Raw genomic sequence first — 12,317 nt, forward strand, 5'->3', positions numbered from 1 at the left:
AGTACACAATCCGCTGGTCTACGTTCGTCCCCAAAGTCACACATTTCATGACTCCATCGATAGGAATGACCCTTGCCTAGCACCTGTCTTCTCTTCATCCACACTCAACAGGGCTGAAAGAACATTTGTGGTGGCTTTTTCAAAATTCCATGGTGTTCATTAGTAAGTGCTAGCGACCACCCAGCTATTCCTAAGGTTTGGTCTGATTGTCTCAAGCGGCAATTCACTGCCTTGATCCAGAAAATCTTTTTTTCCCAGAAATTCAATCAAACGTTACGTTCTGTTGGAAGACGTAATATAGGTCTCCAATTCTTTATTTCTTCCATTGCATTGAAGCATACAATAAATCAAAAGAAGTCAGGATAAAAAAATGATGAAAAAAAAGCTGAAAAGTTAAAATAAAAAGTGAAATTCTGGCTTAAAACTGGTCTCCAGAAAACATAGATAATAAAAATGATCAAGCCTAGGAAATGATTGTCGCTGCCTGCTTGATGTGGAAAGTAAGAGCCAAAGAAGACGGGTGCCGTGGCTGAAATTATCCTTCATCAGAATTGGTGAAGTTCTCTATTTTTGTCAAACAAGCAAACACAGGGGAAAGCGCGAACGCAGTCCCCCACTACCATAAATTATGCAATCGAGTTTCCCACATTTGAGGAAATCGCAGAGGTCAACTGGTACGGAGTGCAATGAACCAGCCTCACTCTGGGAGAGCCACCTTAGGGATCATGGCTATTGCTCCCCTGCCAGGTAAGTATGACATGACGGGTACATTCAAAGGCACGCCCGCTGGGAAGCCTTTCCTTTAGGCTGTGGTGAAATAATAAAGCAAGTTAAAAAAAAAAAAAAGCAAATAAATAATCCAAATGATAGAAGGCTACAAAAGATTACCAAACCTCGTGGCTGATCGTTGTTTTCCTTAGCTACCAGTAATTTTAGTGCCTTCAGGTGGTTAGGTGTGAATAATTGAGCTGGATTCAGGGTGCGAAGGAGCAATTTGCATAAAGGCAAATGCTAGGCCAATGAGCCGAAGGATGGGAATTCGTAGCATGGAGTGAGAATAGTGTGCTGCCGGAAACAAGTGAATTCAGTGGGAGAGAAAGGTAAAAGGGAAATGCTAAGAAGCCAGCGGAAGGAATGGTGCAACAGAGCTCAGGAAGAAACAGGAGTCACGTAAGACACGCCCTAGACATGGGGCGCCATAAACTTTTATTAAACCAATCTTTCAGTCTCCTTAGAGCCTGTCAAAAATTGCCAATGCTGACTGTATTTCAAGTCATCATGGCGGGGTATTGGGTAAAGTTTTCAATTAGCAATAATCACGCCTCGGATTGACCTCATGGGCTACGATACTGCCACTGCGCAAAGTTAACTGTTCAAGTGGGCCAGCTTTTAAGAGCTACCACGTAAGGACACTTTAAGACAGCGGTGAGAAAAAGTTCAGACCATAAGCCATTGCAAAGGATTGTGGGAGGCAATATTCTAATTAGGCCCGCTTCCTCCTACAGGGAAGCTTAAACCCCAACAAATTCCTCGGTCTTCTTATATGGCATCTTGGAATGGTTCCAAACCTATAACAGAGAGTGAGGGCAACCATATCTTGCAGCAAACCTTGTACAATTTTTTTTCTCTCTTTGGAAACGGTTTTGCCAAGATTCTACTACAGCAGCCATTAGGCAGAGTACACAATCCGCTGGTCTACGTTCGTCCCCAAAGTCACACATTTCATGACTTCATCGATAGGAATGACCCTTGCCTAGCACCTGTCTTCTCTTCATCCACACTCAACAGGGCTGAAAGAACATTTGTGGTGGCTTTTTCAAAATTCCATGGTGTTCATTAGTAAGTGCTAGCGACCACCCAGCTATTCCTAAGGTTTGGTCTGATTGTCTCAAGCGGCAATTCACTGCCTTGATCCAGAAAATCTTTTTTTCCCAGAAATTCAATCAAACGTTACGTTCTGTTGGAAGACGTAATATAGGTCTCCAATTCTTTATTTCTTCCATTGCATTGAAGCATACAATAAATCAAAAGAAGTCAGGATAAAAAAATGATGAAAAAAAAGCTGAAAAGTTAAAATAAAAAGTGAAATTCTGGCTTAAAACTGGTCTCCAGAAAACATAGATAATAAAAATGATCAAGCCTAGGAAATGATTGTCGCTGCCTGCTTGATGTGGAAAGTAAGAGCCAAAGAAGACGGGTGCCGTGGCTGAAATTATCCTTCGTCAGAATTGGTGAAGTTCTCTATTTTTGTCAAACAAGCAAACACAGGGGAAAGCGCGAACGCAGTCCCCCACTACCGTAAATTATGCAGTCGAGTTTCCCACATTTGAGGAAATCGCAGAGGTCAACTGGTACAGAGTGCAATGAACCAGCCTCACTCTGGGAGAGCCACCTTAGGGATCATGGCTATTGCTCCCCTGCCAGGTAAGTATGACATGACGGGTACATTCAAAGGCACGCCCGCTTGGAAGCCTTTCCTTTAGGCTGTGGTGAAATAATAAAGCAAGTTTAAAAAAAAAAAAAAGAAGAGCAAATAAATAATCCAAATGATAGAAGGCTACAAAAGATTACCAAACCTCGTGGCTGATCGTTGTTTTCCTTAGCTACCAATAATTTTAGTGCCTTCAGGTGGTTAGGTGTGAATAATTGAGCTGGATTCAGGGTGCGAAGGAGCAATTTGCATAAAGGCAAATGCTAGGCCAATGAGCCGAAGGATGGGAATTCGTAGCATGTAGTGAGAATAGTGTGCTGCCGGAAACAAGTGGATTCAGTGGGAGAGAAAGGTAAAAGGGAAATGCAAGGAAGCCAGCGGAAGGAATGGTGCAACAGAGCTCAGGAAGAAACGGGAGTCACGTAAGACACGCCCTAGACATGGGGCGCCATAAACTTTTTTTAAACCAATCTTTCAGTCTCCTTAGAGCCTGTCAAAAATTGCCAATGCTGACTGTATTTCAAGTCATCATGGCGGGGTATTGGGTAAAGTTTTCAATTAGCAATAATCACGCCTCGGATTGACCTCATGGGCTACGATACTGCCACTGCGCAAAGTTAACTGTTCAAGCGGGCCAGCTTTTAAGAGCTACCACGTAAGGACACTTTAAGACAGCGGTGAGAAAAAGTTCATGACCATAAGCCATTGCAAAGGATTGTGGGAGGCAATATTCTAATTAGGCCCGCTTCCTCCTACAGGGAAGCTTAAACCCCAACAAATTCCTCGGTCTTCTTATATGGCATCTTGGAATGGTTCCAAACCTATAACAGAGAGTGAGGGCAACCATATCTTGCAGCAAACCTTGTACAATTTTTTTTCTCTCTTTGGAAACAGTTTTGCCAAGATTCTACTACAGCAGCCATTAGGCAGAGTACACAATCCGCTGGTCTACGTTCGTCCCCAAAGTCACACATTTCATGACTCCATCGATAGGAATGACCCTTGCCTAGCACCTGTCTTCTCTTCATCCACACTCAACAGGGCTGAAAGAACATTTGTGGTGGCTTTTTCAAAATTCCATGGTGTTCATTAGTAAGTGCTAGCGACCACCCAGCTATTCCTAAGGTTTGGTCTGATTGTCTCAAGCGGCAATTCACTGCCTTGATCCAGAAAATCTTTTTTTCCCAGAAATTCAATCAAACGTTACGTTCTGTTGGAAGACGTAATATAGGTCTCCAATTCTTTATTTCTTCCATTGCATTGAAGCATACAATAAATCAAAAGAAGTCAGGATAAAAAAATGATGAAAAAAAAGCTGAAAAGTTAAAATAAAAAGTGAAATTCTGGCTTAAAACTGGTCTCCAGAAAACATAGATAATAAAAATGATCAAGCCTAGGAAATGATTGTCGCTGCCTGCTTGATGTGAAAAGTAAGAGCCAAAGAAGACGGGTGCCGTGGCTGAAATTATCCTTCATCAGAATTGGTGAAGTTCTCTATTTTTGTCAAACAAGCAAACACAGGGGAAAGCGCGAACGCAGTCCCCCACTACCATAAATTATGCAGTCGAGTTTCCCACATTTGAGGAAATCGCAGAGGTCAACTGGTACGGAGTGCAATGAACCAGCCTCACTCTGGGAGAGCCACCTTAGGGATCATGGCTATTGCTCCCCTGCCAGGTAAGTATGACATGACGGGTACATTCAAAGGCACGCCCGCTGGGAAGCCTTTCCTTTAGGCTGTGGTGAAATAATAAAGCAAGTTAAAAAAAAAAAAAAAAAGAAGAGCAAATAAATAATCCAAATGATAGAAGGCTACAAAAGATTACCAAACCTCGTGGCTGATCGTTGTTTTCCTTAGCTACCAGTAATTTTAGTGCCTTCAGGTGGTTAGGTGTGAATAATTGAGCTGGATTCAGGGTGCGAAGGAGCAATTTGCATAAAGGCAAATGCTAGGCCAATGAGCCGAAGGATGGGAATTCGTAGCATGTAGTGAGAATAGTGTGCTGCCGGAAACAAGTGGATTCAGTGGGAGAGAAAGGTAAAAGGGAAATGCAAGGAAGCCAGCGGAAGGAATGGTGCAACAGAGCTCAGGAAGAAACGGGAGTCACGTAAGACACGCCCTAGACATGGGGCGCCATAAACTTTTTTTAAACCAATCTTTCAGTCCCCTTAGAGCCTGTCAAAAATTGCCAATGCTGACTGTATTTCAAGTCATCATGGCGGGGTATTGGGTAAAGTTTTCAATTAGCAATAATCACGCCTCGGATTGACCTCATGGGCTACGATACTGCCACTGCGCAAAGATAACTGTTCAAATGGGCCAGCTTTTAAGAGCTACCACGTAAGGACACTTTAAGACAGCGGTGAGAAAAAGTTCATGACCATAAGCCATTGCAAAGGATTGTGGGAGGCAATATTCTAATTAGGCCCGCTTCCTCCTACAGGGAAGCTTAAACCCCAACAAATTCCTCGGTCTTCTTATATGGCATCTTGGAATGGTTCCAAACCTATAACAGAGAGTGAGGGCAACCATATCTTGCAGCAAACCTTGTACAATTTTTTTTCTCTCTTTGGAAACGGTTTTGCCAAGATTCTACTACAGCAGCCATTAGGCAGAGTACACAATCCGCTGGTCTACGTTCGTCCCCAAAGTCACACATTTCATGACTTCATCGATAGGAATGACCCTTGCCTAGCACCTGTCTTCTCTTCATCCACACTCAACAGGGCTGAAAGAACATTTGTGGTGGCTTTTTCAAAATTCCATGGTGTTCATTAGTAAGTGCTAGCGACCACCCAGCTATTCCTAAGGTTTGGTCTGATTGTCTCAAGCGGCAATTCACTGCCTTGATCCAGAAAATCTTTTTTTCCCAGAAATTCAATCAAACGTTACGTTCTGTTGGAAGACGTAATATAGGTCTCCAATTCTTTATTTCTTCCATTGCATTGAAGCATACAATAAATCAAAAGAAGTCAGGATAAAAAAATGATGAAAAAAAAGCTGAAAAGTTAAAATAAAAAGTGAAATTCTGGCTTAAAACTGGTCTCCAGAAAACATAGATAATAAAAATGATCAAGCCTAGGAAATGATTGTCGCTGCCTGCTTGATGTGGAAAGTAAGAGCCAAAGAAGACGGGTGCCGTGGCTGAAATTATCCTTCGTCAGAATTGGTGAAGTTCTCTATTTTTGTCAAACAAGCAAACACAGGGGAAAGCGCGAACGCAGTCCCCCACTACCATAAATTATGCAGTCGAGTTTCCCACATTTGAGGAAATCGCAGAGGTCAACTGGTACGGAGTGCAATGAACCAGCCTCACACTGGGAGAGCCACCTTAGGGATCATGGCTATTGCTCCCCTGCCAGGTAAGTATGACATGACGGGTACATTCAAAGGCACGCCCGCTGGGAAGCCTTTCCTTTAGGCTGTGGTGAAATAATAAAGCAAGTTAAAAAAAAAAAAAAGCAAATAAATAATCCAAATGATAGAAGGCTACAAAAGATTACCAAACCTCGTGGCTGATCGTTGTTTTCCTTAGCTACCAGTAATTTTAGTGCCTTCAGGTGGTTAGGTGTGAATAATTGAGCTGGATTCAGGGTGCGAAGGAGCAATTTGCATAAAGGCAAATGCTAGGCCAATGAGCCGAAGGATGGGAATTCGTAGCATGTAGTGAGAATAGTGTGCTGCCGGAAACAAGTGAATTCAGTGGGAGAGAAAGGTAAAAGGGAAATGCTAAGAAGCCAGCGAAAGGAATGGTGCAACAGAGCTCAGGAAGAAACGGGAGTCACGTAAGACACGCCCTAGACATGGGGCGCCTTAAACTTTTATTAAACCAATCTTTCAGTCTCCTTAGAGCCTGTCAAAAATTGCCAATGCTGACTGTATTTCAAGTCATCATGGCGGGGTATTGGGTAAAGTTTTCAATTAGCAATAATCACGCCTCGGATTGACCTCATGGGCTACGATACTGCCACTGCGCAAAGCTAGCTGTTCAAGTGGGCCAGCTTTTAAGAGCTACCACGTAAGGACACTTTAAGACAGCGGTGAGAAAAAGTTCATGACCATAAGCCATTGCAAAGGATTGTGGGAGGCAATATTCTAATTAGGCCCGCTTCCTCCTACAGGGCAGCTTAAACCCCAACAAATTCCTCGGTCTTCTTATATGGCATCTTGGAATGGTTCCAAACCTATAACAGAGAGTGAGGGCAACCATATCTTGCAGCAAACCTTGTACAATTTTTTTTCTCTCTTTGGAAACAGTTTTGCCAAGATTCTACTACAGCAGCCATTAGGCAGAGTACACAATCCGCTGGTCTACGTTCGTCCCCAAAGTCACACATTTCATGACTCCATCAATAGGAATGACCCTTGCCTAGCACCTGTCTTCTCTTCATCCACACTCAACAGGGCTGAAAGAACATTTGTGGTGGCTTTTTCAAAATTCCATGGTGTTCATTAGTAAGTGCTAGCGACCACCCAGCTATTCCTAAGGTTTGGTCTGATTGTCTCAAGCGGCAATTCACTGCCTTGATCCAGAAAATCTTTTTTTCCCAGAAATTCAATCAAACGTTACGTTCTGTTGGAAGACGTAATATAGGTCTCCAATTCTTTATTTCTTCCATTGCATTGAAGCATACAATAAATCAAAAGAAGTCAGGATAAAAAAATGATGAAAAAAAAGCTGAAAAGTTAAAATAAAAAGTGAAATTCTGGCTTAAAACTGGTCTCCAGAAAACAGATAATAAAAATGATCAAGCCTAGGAAATGATTGTCGCTGCCTGCTTGATGTGGAAAGTAAGAGCCAAAGAAGACGGGTGCCGTGGCTGAAATTATCCTTCATCAGAATTGGTGAAGTTCTCTATTTTTGTCAAACAAGCAAACACAGGGGAAAGCGCGAACGCAGTCCCCCACTACCATAAATTATGCAGTCGAGTTTCCCACATTTGAGGAAATCACAGAAGTCAACTGGTACGGAGTGCAATGAACCAGCCTCACTCTGGGAGAGCCACCTTAGGGATCATGGCTATTGCTCCCCTGCCAGGTAAGTATGACATGACGGGTACATTCAAAGGCACGCCCGCTGGGAAGCCTTTCCTTTAGGCTGTGGTGAAATAATAAAGCAAGTTAAAAAAAAAAAAAAAGAAGAGCAAATAAATAATCCAAATGATAGAAGGCTACAAAAGATTACCAAACCTCGTGGCTGATCGTTGTTTTCCTTAGCTACCAGTAATTTTAGTGCCTTCAGGTGGTTAGGTGTGAATAATTGAGCTGGATTCAGGGTGCGAAGGAGCAATTTGCATAAAGGCAAATGCTAGGCCAATGAGCCGAAGGATGGGAATTCGTAGCATGTAGTGAGAATAGTGTGCTGCCGGAAACAAGTGGATTCAGTGGGAGAGAAAGGTAAAAGGGAAATGCAAGGAAGCCAGCGGAAGGAATGGTGCAACAGAGCTCAGGAAGAAACGGGAGTCACGTAAGACACGCCCTAGACATGGGGCGCCATAAACTTTTTTTAAACCAATCTTTCAGTCCCCTTAGAGCCTGTCAAAAATTGCCAATGCTGACTGTATTTCAAGTCATCATGGCGGGGTATTGGGTAAAGTTTTCAATTAGCAATAATCACGCCTCGGATTGACCTCATGGGCTACGATACTGCCACTGCGCAAAGATAACTGTTCAAGTGGGCCAGCTTTTAAGAGCTACCACGTAAGGACACTTTAAGACAGCGGTGAGAAAAAGTTCATGACCATAAGCCATTGCAAAGGATTGTGGGAGGCAATATTCTAATTAGGCCCGCTTCCTCCTACAGGGAAGCTTAAACCCCAACAAATTCCTCGGTCTTCTTATATGGCATCTTGGAATGGTTCCAAACCTATAACAGAGAGTGAGGGCACCCATATCTTGCAGCAAACCTTGTACAATTTTTTTTCTCTCTTTGGAAACGGTTTTGCCAAGATTCTACTACAGCAGCCATTAGGCAGAGTACACAATCCGCTGGTCTACGTTCGTCCCCAAAGTCACACATTTCATGACTCCATCGATAGGAATGACCCTTGCCTAGCACCTGTCTTCTCTTCATCCACACTCAACAGGGCTGAAAGAACATTTGTGGTGGCTTTTTCAAAATTCCATGGTGTTCATTAGTAAGTGCTAGCGACCACCCAGCTATTCCTAAGGTTTGGTCTGATTGTCTCAAGCGGCAATTCACTGCCTTGATCCAGAAATTTTTTTTTTCCCAGAAATTCAATCAAACGTTACGTTCTGTTGGAAGACGTAATATAGGTCTCCAATTCTTTATTTCTTCCATTGCATTGAAGCATACAATAAATCAAAAGAAGTCAGGATAAAAAAATGATGAAAAAAAAGCTGAAAAGTTAAAATAAAAAGTGAAATTCTGGCTTAAAACTGGTCTCCAGAAAACATAGATAATAAAAATGATCAAGCCTAGGAAATGATTGTCGCTGCCTGCTTGATGCGGAAAGTAAGAGCCAAAGAAGACGGGTGCCGTGGCTGAAATTATCCTTCGTCAGAATTGGTGAAGTTCTCTATTTTTGTCAAACAAGCAAACACAGAGGAAAGCGCGAACGCAGTCCCCCACTACCATAAATTATGCAGTCGAGTTTCCCACATTTGAGGAAATTGCAGAGGTCAACTGGTACGGAGTGCAATGAACCAGCCTCACTCTGGGAGAGCCACCTTAGGGATCATGGCTATTGCTCCCCTGCCAGGTAAGTATGACATGACGGGTACATTCAAAGGCACGCCCGCTGGGAAGCCTTTCCTTTAGACTGTGGTGAAATAATAAAGTAAGTTAAAAAAAAAAAAAAAGCAAATAAATAATCCAAATGATAGAAGGCTACAAAAGATTACCAAACCTCGTGGCTGATCGTTGTTTTCCTTAGCTACCAGTAATTTTAGTGCCTTCAGGTGGTTAGGTGTGAATAATTGAGCTGGATTCAGGGTGCGAAGGAGCAATTTGCATAAAGGCAAATGCTAGGCCAATGAGCCGAAGGATGGGAATTCGTAGCATGTAGTGAGAATAGTGTGCTGCCGGAAACAAGTGAATTCAGTGGGAGAGAAAGGTAAAAGGGAAATGCTAAGAAGCCAGCGGAAGGAATGGTGCAACAGAGCTCAGGAAGAAACGGGAGTCACGTAAGACACGCCCTAGACATGGGGCGCCATAAACTTTTATTAAACCAATCTTTCAGTCTCCTTAGAGCCTGTCAAAAATTGCCAATGCTGACTGTATTTCAAGTCATCATGGCAGGGTATTGGGTAAAGTTTTCAATTAGCAATAATCACGCCTCGGATTGACCTCATGGGCTACGATACTGCCACTGCGCAAAGCTAGCTGTTCAAGTGGGCCAGCTTTTAAGAGCTACCACGTAAGGACACTTTAAGACAGCGGTGAGAAAAAGTTCATGACCATAAGCCATTGCAAAGGATTATGGGAGGCAATATTCTAATTAGGCCCGCTTCCTCCTACAGGGAAGCTTAAACCCCAACAAATTCCTCGGTCTTCCTATATGGCATCTTGGAATGGTTCCAAACCTATAACAGAGAGTGAGGGCAACCATATCTTGCAGCAAACCTTGTACAATTTTTTTTCTCTCTTTGGAAACAGTTTTGCCAAGATTCTACTACAGCAGCCATTAGGCAGAGTACACAATCCGCTGGTCTACGTTCGTCCCCAAAGTCACACATTTCATGACTCCATCGATAGGAATGACCCTTGCCTAGCACCTGTCTTCTCTTCATCCACACTCAACAGGGCTGAAAGAACATTTGTGGTGGCTTTTTCAAAATTCCATGGTGTTCATTAGTAAGTGCTAGCGACCACCCAGCTATTCCTAAGGTTTGGTCTGATTGTCTCAAGCGGCAATTCACTGCCTTGATCCAGAAAATCTTTTTTTCCCAGAAATTCAATCAAACGTTACGTTCTGTTGGAAGACGTAATATAGGTCTCCAATTCTTTATTTCTTCCATTGCATTGAAGCATACAATAAATCAAAAGAAGTCAGGATAAAAAAATGATGAAAAAAAAGCTGAAAAGTTAAAATAAAAAGTGCAATTCTGGCTTAAAACTGGTCTCCAGAAAACATAGATAATAAAAATGATCAAGCCTAGGAAATGATTGTCGCTGCCTGCTTGATGCGGAAAGTAAGAGCCAAAGAAGACGGGTGCCGTGGCTGAAATTATCCTTCATCAGAATTGGTGAAGTTCTCTATTTTTGTCAAACAAGCAAACACAGGGGAAAACGCGAACGCAGTCCCCCACTACCATAAATTATGCAGTCGAGTTTCCCACATTTGAGGAAATCGCAGAGGTCAACTGGTACGGAGTGCAATGAACCAGCCTCACACTGGGAGAGCCACCTTAGGGATCATGGCTATTGCTCCCCTGCCAGGTAAGTATGACATGATGGGTACATTCAAAGGCACGCCCGCTGGGAAGCCTTTCCTTTAGGCTGTGGTGAAATAATAAAGCAAGTTAAAAAAAAAAAAAGCAAATAAATAATCCAAATGATAGAAGGCTACAAAAGATTACCAAACCTCGTGGCTGATCGTTGTTTTCCTTAGCTACCAGTAATTTTAGTGCCTTCAGGTGGTTAGGTGTGAATAATTGAGCTGGATTCAGGGTGCGAAGGAGCAATTTGCATAAAGGCAAATGCTAGGCCAATGAGCCGAAGGATGGGAATTCGTAGCATGTAGTGAGAATAGTGTGCTGCCGGAAACAAGTGAATTCAGTGGGAGAGAAAGGTAAAAGGGAAATGCTAAGAAGCCAGCGGAAGGAATGGTGCAACAGAGCTCAGGAAGAAACGGGAGTCACGTAAGACACGCCCTAGACATGGGGCGCCTTAAACTTTTATTAAACCAATCTTTCAGTCTCCTTAGAGCCTGTCAAAAATTGCCAATGCTGACTGTATTTCAAGTCATCATGGCGGGGTATTGGGTAAAGTTTTCAATTAGCAATATTCACGCCTCAGATTGACCTCATGGGCTACGATACTGCCACTGCGCAAAGCTAGCTGTTCAAGTGGGCCAGCTTTTAAGAGCTACCACGTAAGGACACTTTAAGACAGCGGTGAGAAAAAGTTCATGACCATAAGCCATTGCAAAGGATTGTGGGAGGCAATATTCTAATTAGGCCCGCTTCCTCCTACAGGGAAGCTTAAACCCCAACAAATTCCTCGGTCTTCTTATATGGCATCTTGGAATGGTTCCAAACCTATAACAGAGAGTGAGGGCAACCATATCTTGCAGCAAACCTTGTACAATTTTTTTTCTCTCTTTGGAAACAGTTTTGCCAAGATTCTACTACAGCAGCCATTAGGCAGAGTACACAATCCGCTGGTCTACGTTCGTCCCCAAAGTCACACATTTCATGACTCCATCGATAGGAATGACCCTTGCCTAGCACCTGTCTTCTCTTCATCCACACTCAACAGGGCTGAAAGAACATTTGTGGTGGCTTTTTCAAAATTCCATGGTGTTCATTAGTAAGTGCTAGCGACCACCCAGCTATTCCTAAGGTTTGGTCTGATTGTCTCAAGCGGCAATTCACTGCCTTGATCCAGAAAATCTTTTTCCCAGAAATTCAATCAAACGTTACGTTCTGTTGGAAGACGTAATATAGGTCTCCAATTCTTTATTTCTTCCATTGCATTGAAGCATACAATAAATCAAAAGAAGTCAGGATAAAAAAATGATGAAAAAAAAGCTGAAAAGTTAAAATAAAAAGTGAAATTCTGGCTTAAAACTGGTCTCCAGAAAACATAGATAATAAAAATGATCAAGCCTAGGAAATGATTGTCGCTGCCTGCTTGATGTGGAAAGTAAGAGCCAAAGAAGACGGGTGCCGTGGCCGAAATTATCCTTCATCAGAATTGGT

At 42.7% G+C, this 12,317-nt stretch overlaps 14 non-coding genes across 14 annotated transcripts; all 14 read right to left on the minus strand.

Moving 5' to 3' along the window:
* Positions 1 to 588: 588 nt before the first annotated feature.
* Positions 589 to 755, minus strand: LOC134590586 (U1 spliceosomal RNA). Its single transcript, XR_010087487.1, has one exon. It is a non-coding gene; the product is annotated as a U1 spliceosomal RNA (small nuclear RNA).
* Positions 756 to 1,226: 471 nt separating this feature from the next.
* On the minus strand, positions 1,227 to 1,367 carry LOC134592972 (U4 spliceosomal RNA). The gene has a single exon (XR_010089522.1). It is a non-coding gene; the product is annotated as a U4 spliceosomal RNA (small nuclear RNA).
* An 898-nt stretch (positions 1,368 to 2,265) lies between these two features.
* On the minus strand, positions 2,266 to 2,432 carry LOC134590859 (U1 spliceosomal RNA). Its single transcript, XR_010087721.1, has one exon. It is a non-coding gene; the product is annotated as a U1 spliceosomal RNA (small nuclear RNA).
* Positions 2,433 to 2,909: 477 nt separating this feature from the next.
* Positions 2,910 to 3,050, minus strand: LOC134592973 (U4 spliceosomal RNA). Its single transcript, XR_010089523.1, has one exon. It is a non-coding gene; the product is annotated as a U4 spliceosomal RNA (small nuclear RNA).
* Positions 3,051 to 3,949: 899 nt separating this feature from the next.
* LOC134590097 (U1 spliceosomal RNA) lies at positions 3,950 to 4,116 on the minus strand. The gene has a single exon (XR_010087072.1). It is a non-coding gene; the product is annotated as a U1 spliceosomal RNA (small nuclear RNA).
* A 479-nt stretch (positions 4,117 to 4,595) lies between these two features.
* Positions 4,596 to 4,736, minus strand: LOC134593083 (U4 spliceosomal RNA). Its single transcript, XR_010089617.1, has one exon. It is a non-coding gene; the product is annotated as a U4 spliceosomal RNA (small nuclear RNA).
* An 899-nt stretch (positions 4,737 to 5,635) lies between these two features.
* On the minus strand, positions 5,636 to 5,802 carry LOC134590746 (U1 spliceosomal RNA). The gene has a single exon (XR_010087624.1). It is a non-coding gene; the product is annotated as a U1 spliceosomal RNA (small nuclear RNA).
* A 471-nt stretch (positions 5,803 to 6,273) lies between these two features.
* On the minus strand, positions 6,274 to 6,414 carry LOC134592560 (U4 spliceosomal RNA). Its single transcript, XR_010089170.1, has one exon. It is a non-coding gene; the product is annotated as a U4 spliceosomal RNA (small nuclear RNA).
* An 897-nt stretch (positions 6,415 to 7,311) lies between these two features.
* LOC134591015 (U1 spliceosomal RNA) lies at positions 7,312 to 7,478 on the minus strand. The gene has a single exon (XR_010087855.1). It is a non-coding gene; the product is annotated as a U1 spliceosomal RNA (small nuclear RNA).
* A 477-nt stretch (positions 7,479 to 7,955) lies between these two features.
* On the minus strand, positions 7,956 to 8,096 carry LOC134593084 (U4 spliceosomal RNA). The gene has a single exon (XR_010089618.1). It is a non-coding gene; the product is annotated as a U4 spliceosomal RNA (small nuclear RNA).
* Positions 8,097 to 8,995: 899 nt separating this feature from the next.
* LOC134591303 (U1 spliceosomal RNA) lies at positions 8,996 to 9,162 on the minus strand. The gene has a single exon (XR_010088102.1). It is a non-coding gene; the product is annotated as a U1 spliceosomal RNA (small nuclear RNA).
* A 472-nt stretch (positions 9,163 to 9,634) lies between these two features.
* On the minus strand, positions 9,635 to 9,775 carry LOC134593321 (U4 spliceosomal RNA). The gene has a single exon (XR_010089819.1). It is a non-coding gene; the product is annotated as a U4 spliceosomal RNA (small nuclear RNA).
* An 899-nt stretch (positions 9,776 to 10,674) lies between these two features.
* Positions 10,675 to 10,841, minus strand: LOC134591135 (U1 spliceosomal RNA). Its single transcript, XR_010087957.1, has one exon. It is a non-coding gene; the product is annotated as a U1 spliceosomal RNA (small nuclear RNA).
* A 470-nt stretch (positions 10,842 to 11,311) lies between these two features.
* LOC134593824 (U4 spliceosomal RNA) lies at positions 11,312 to 11,452 on the minus strand. The gene has a single exon (XR_010090250.1). It is a non-coding gene; the product is annotated as a U4 spliceosomal RNA (small nuclear RNA).
* Positions 11,453 to 12,317: the final 865 nt, after the last annotated feature.

This window comes from Pelobates fuscus, chromosome 2 (genome assembly GCF_036172605.1).
Source record: "Pelobates fuscus isolate aPelFus1 chromosome 2, aPelFus1.pri, whole genome shotgun sequence".
Classification (NCBI taxonomy): Eukaryota; Metazoa; Chordata; class Amphibia; order Anura; family Pelobatidae; genus Pelobates; species Pelobates fuscus.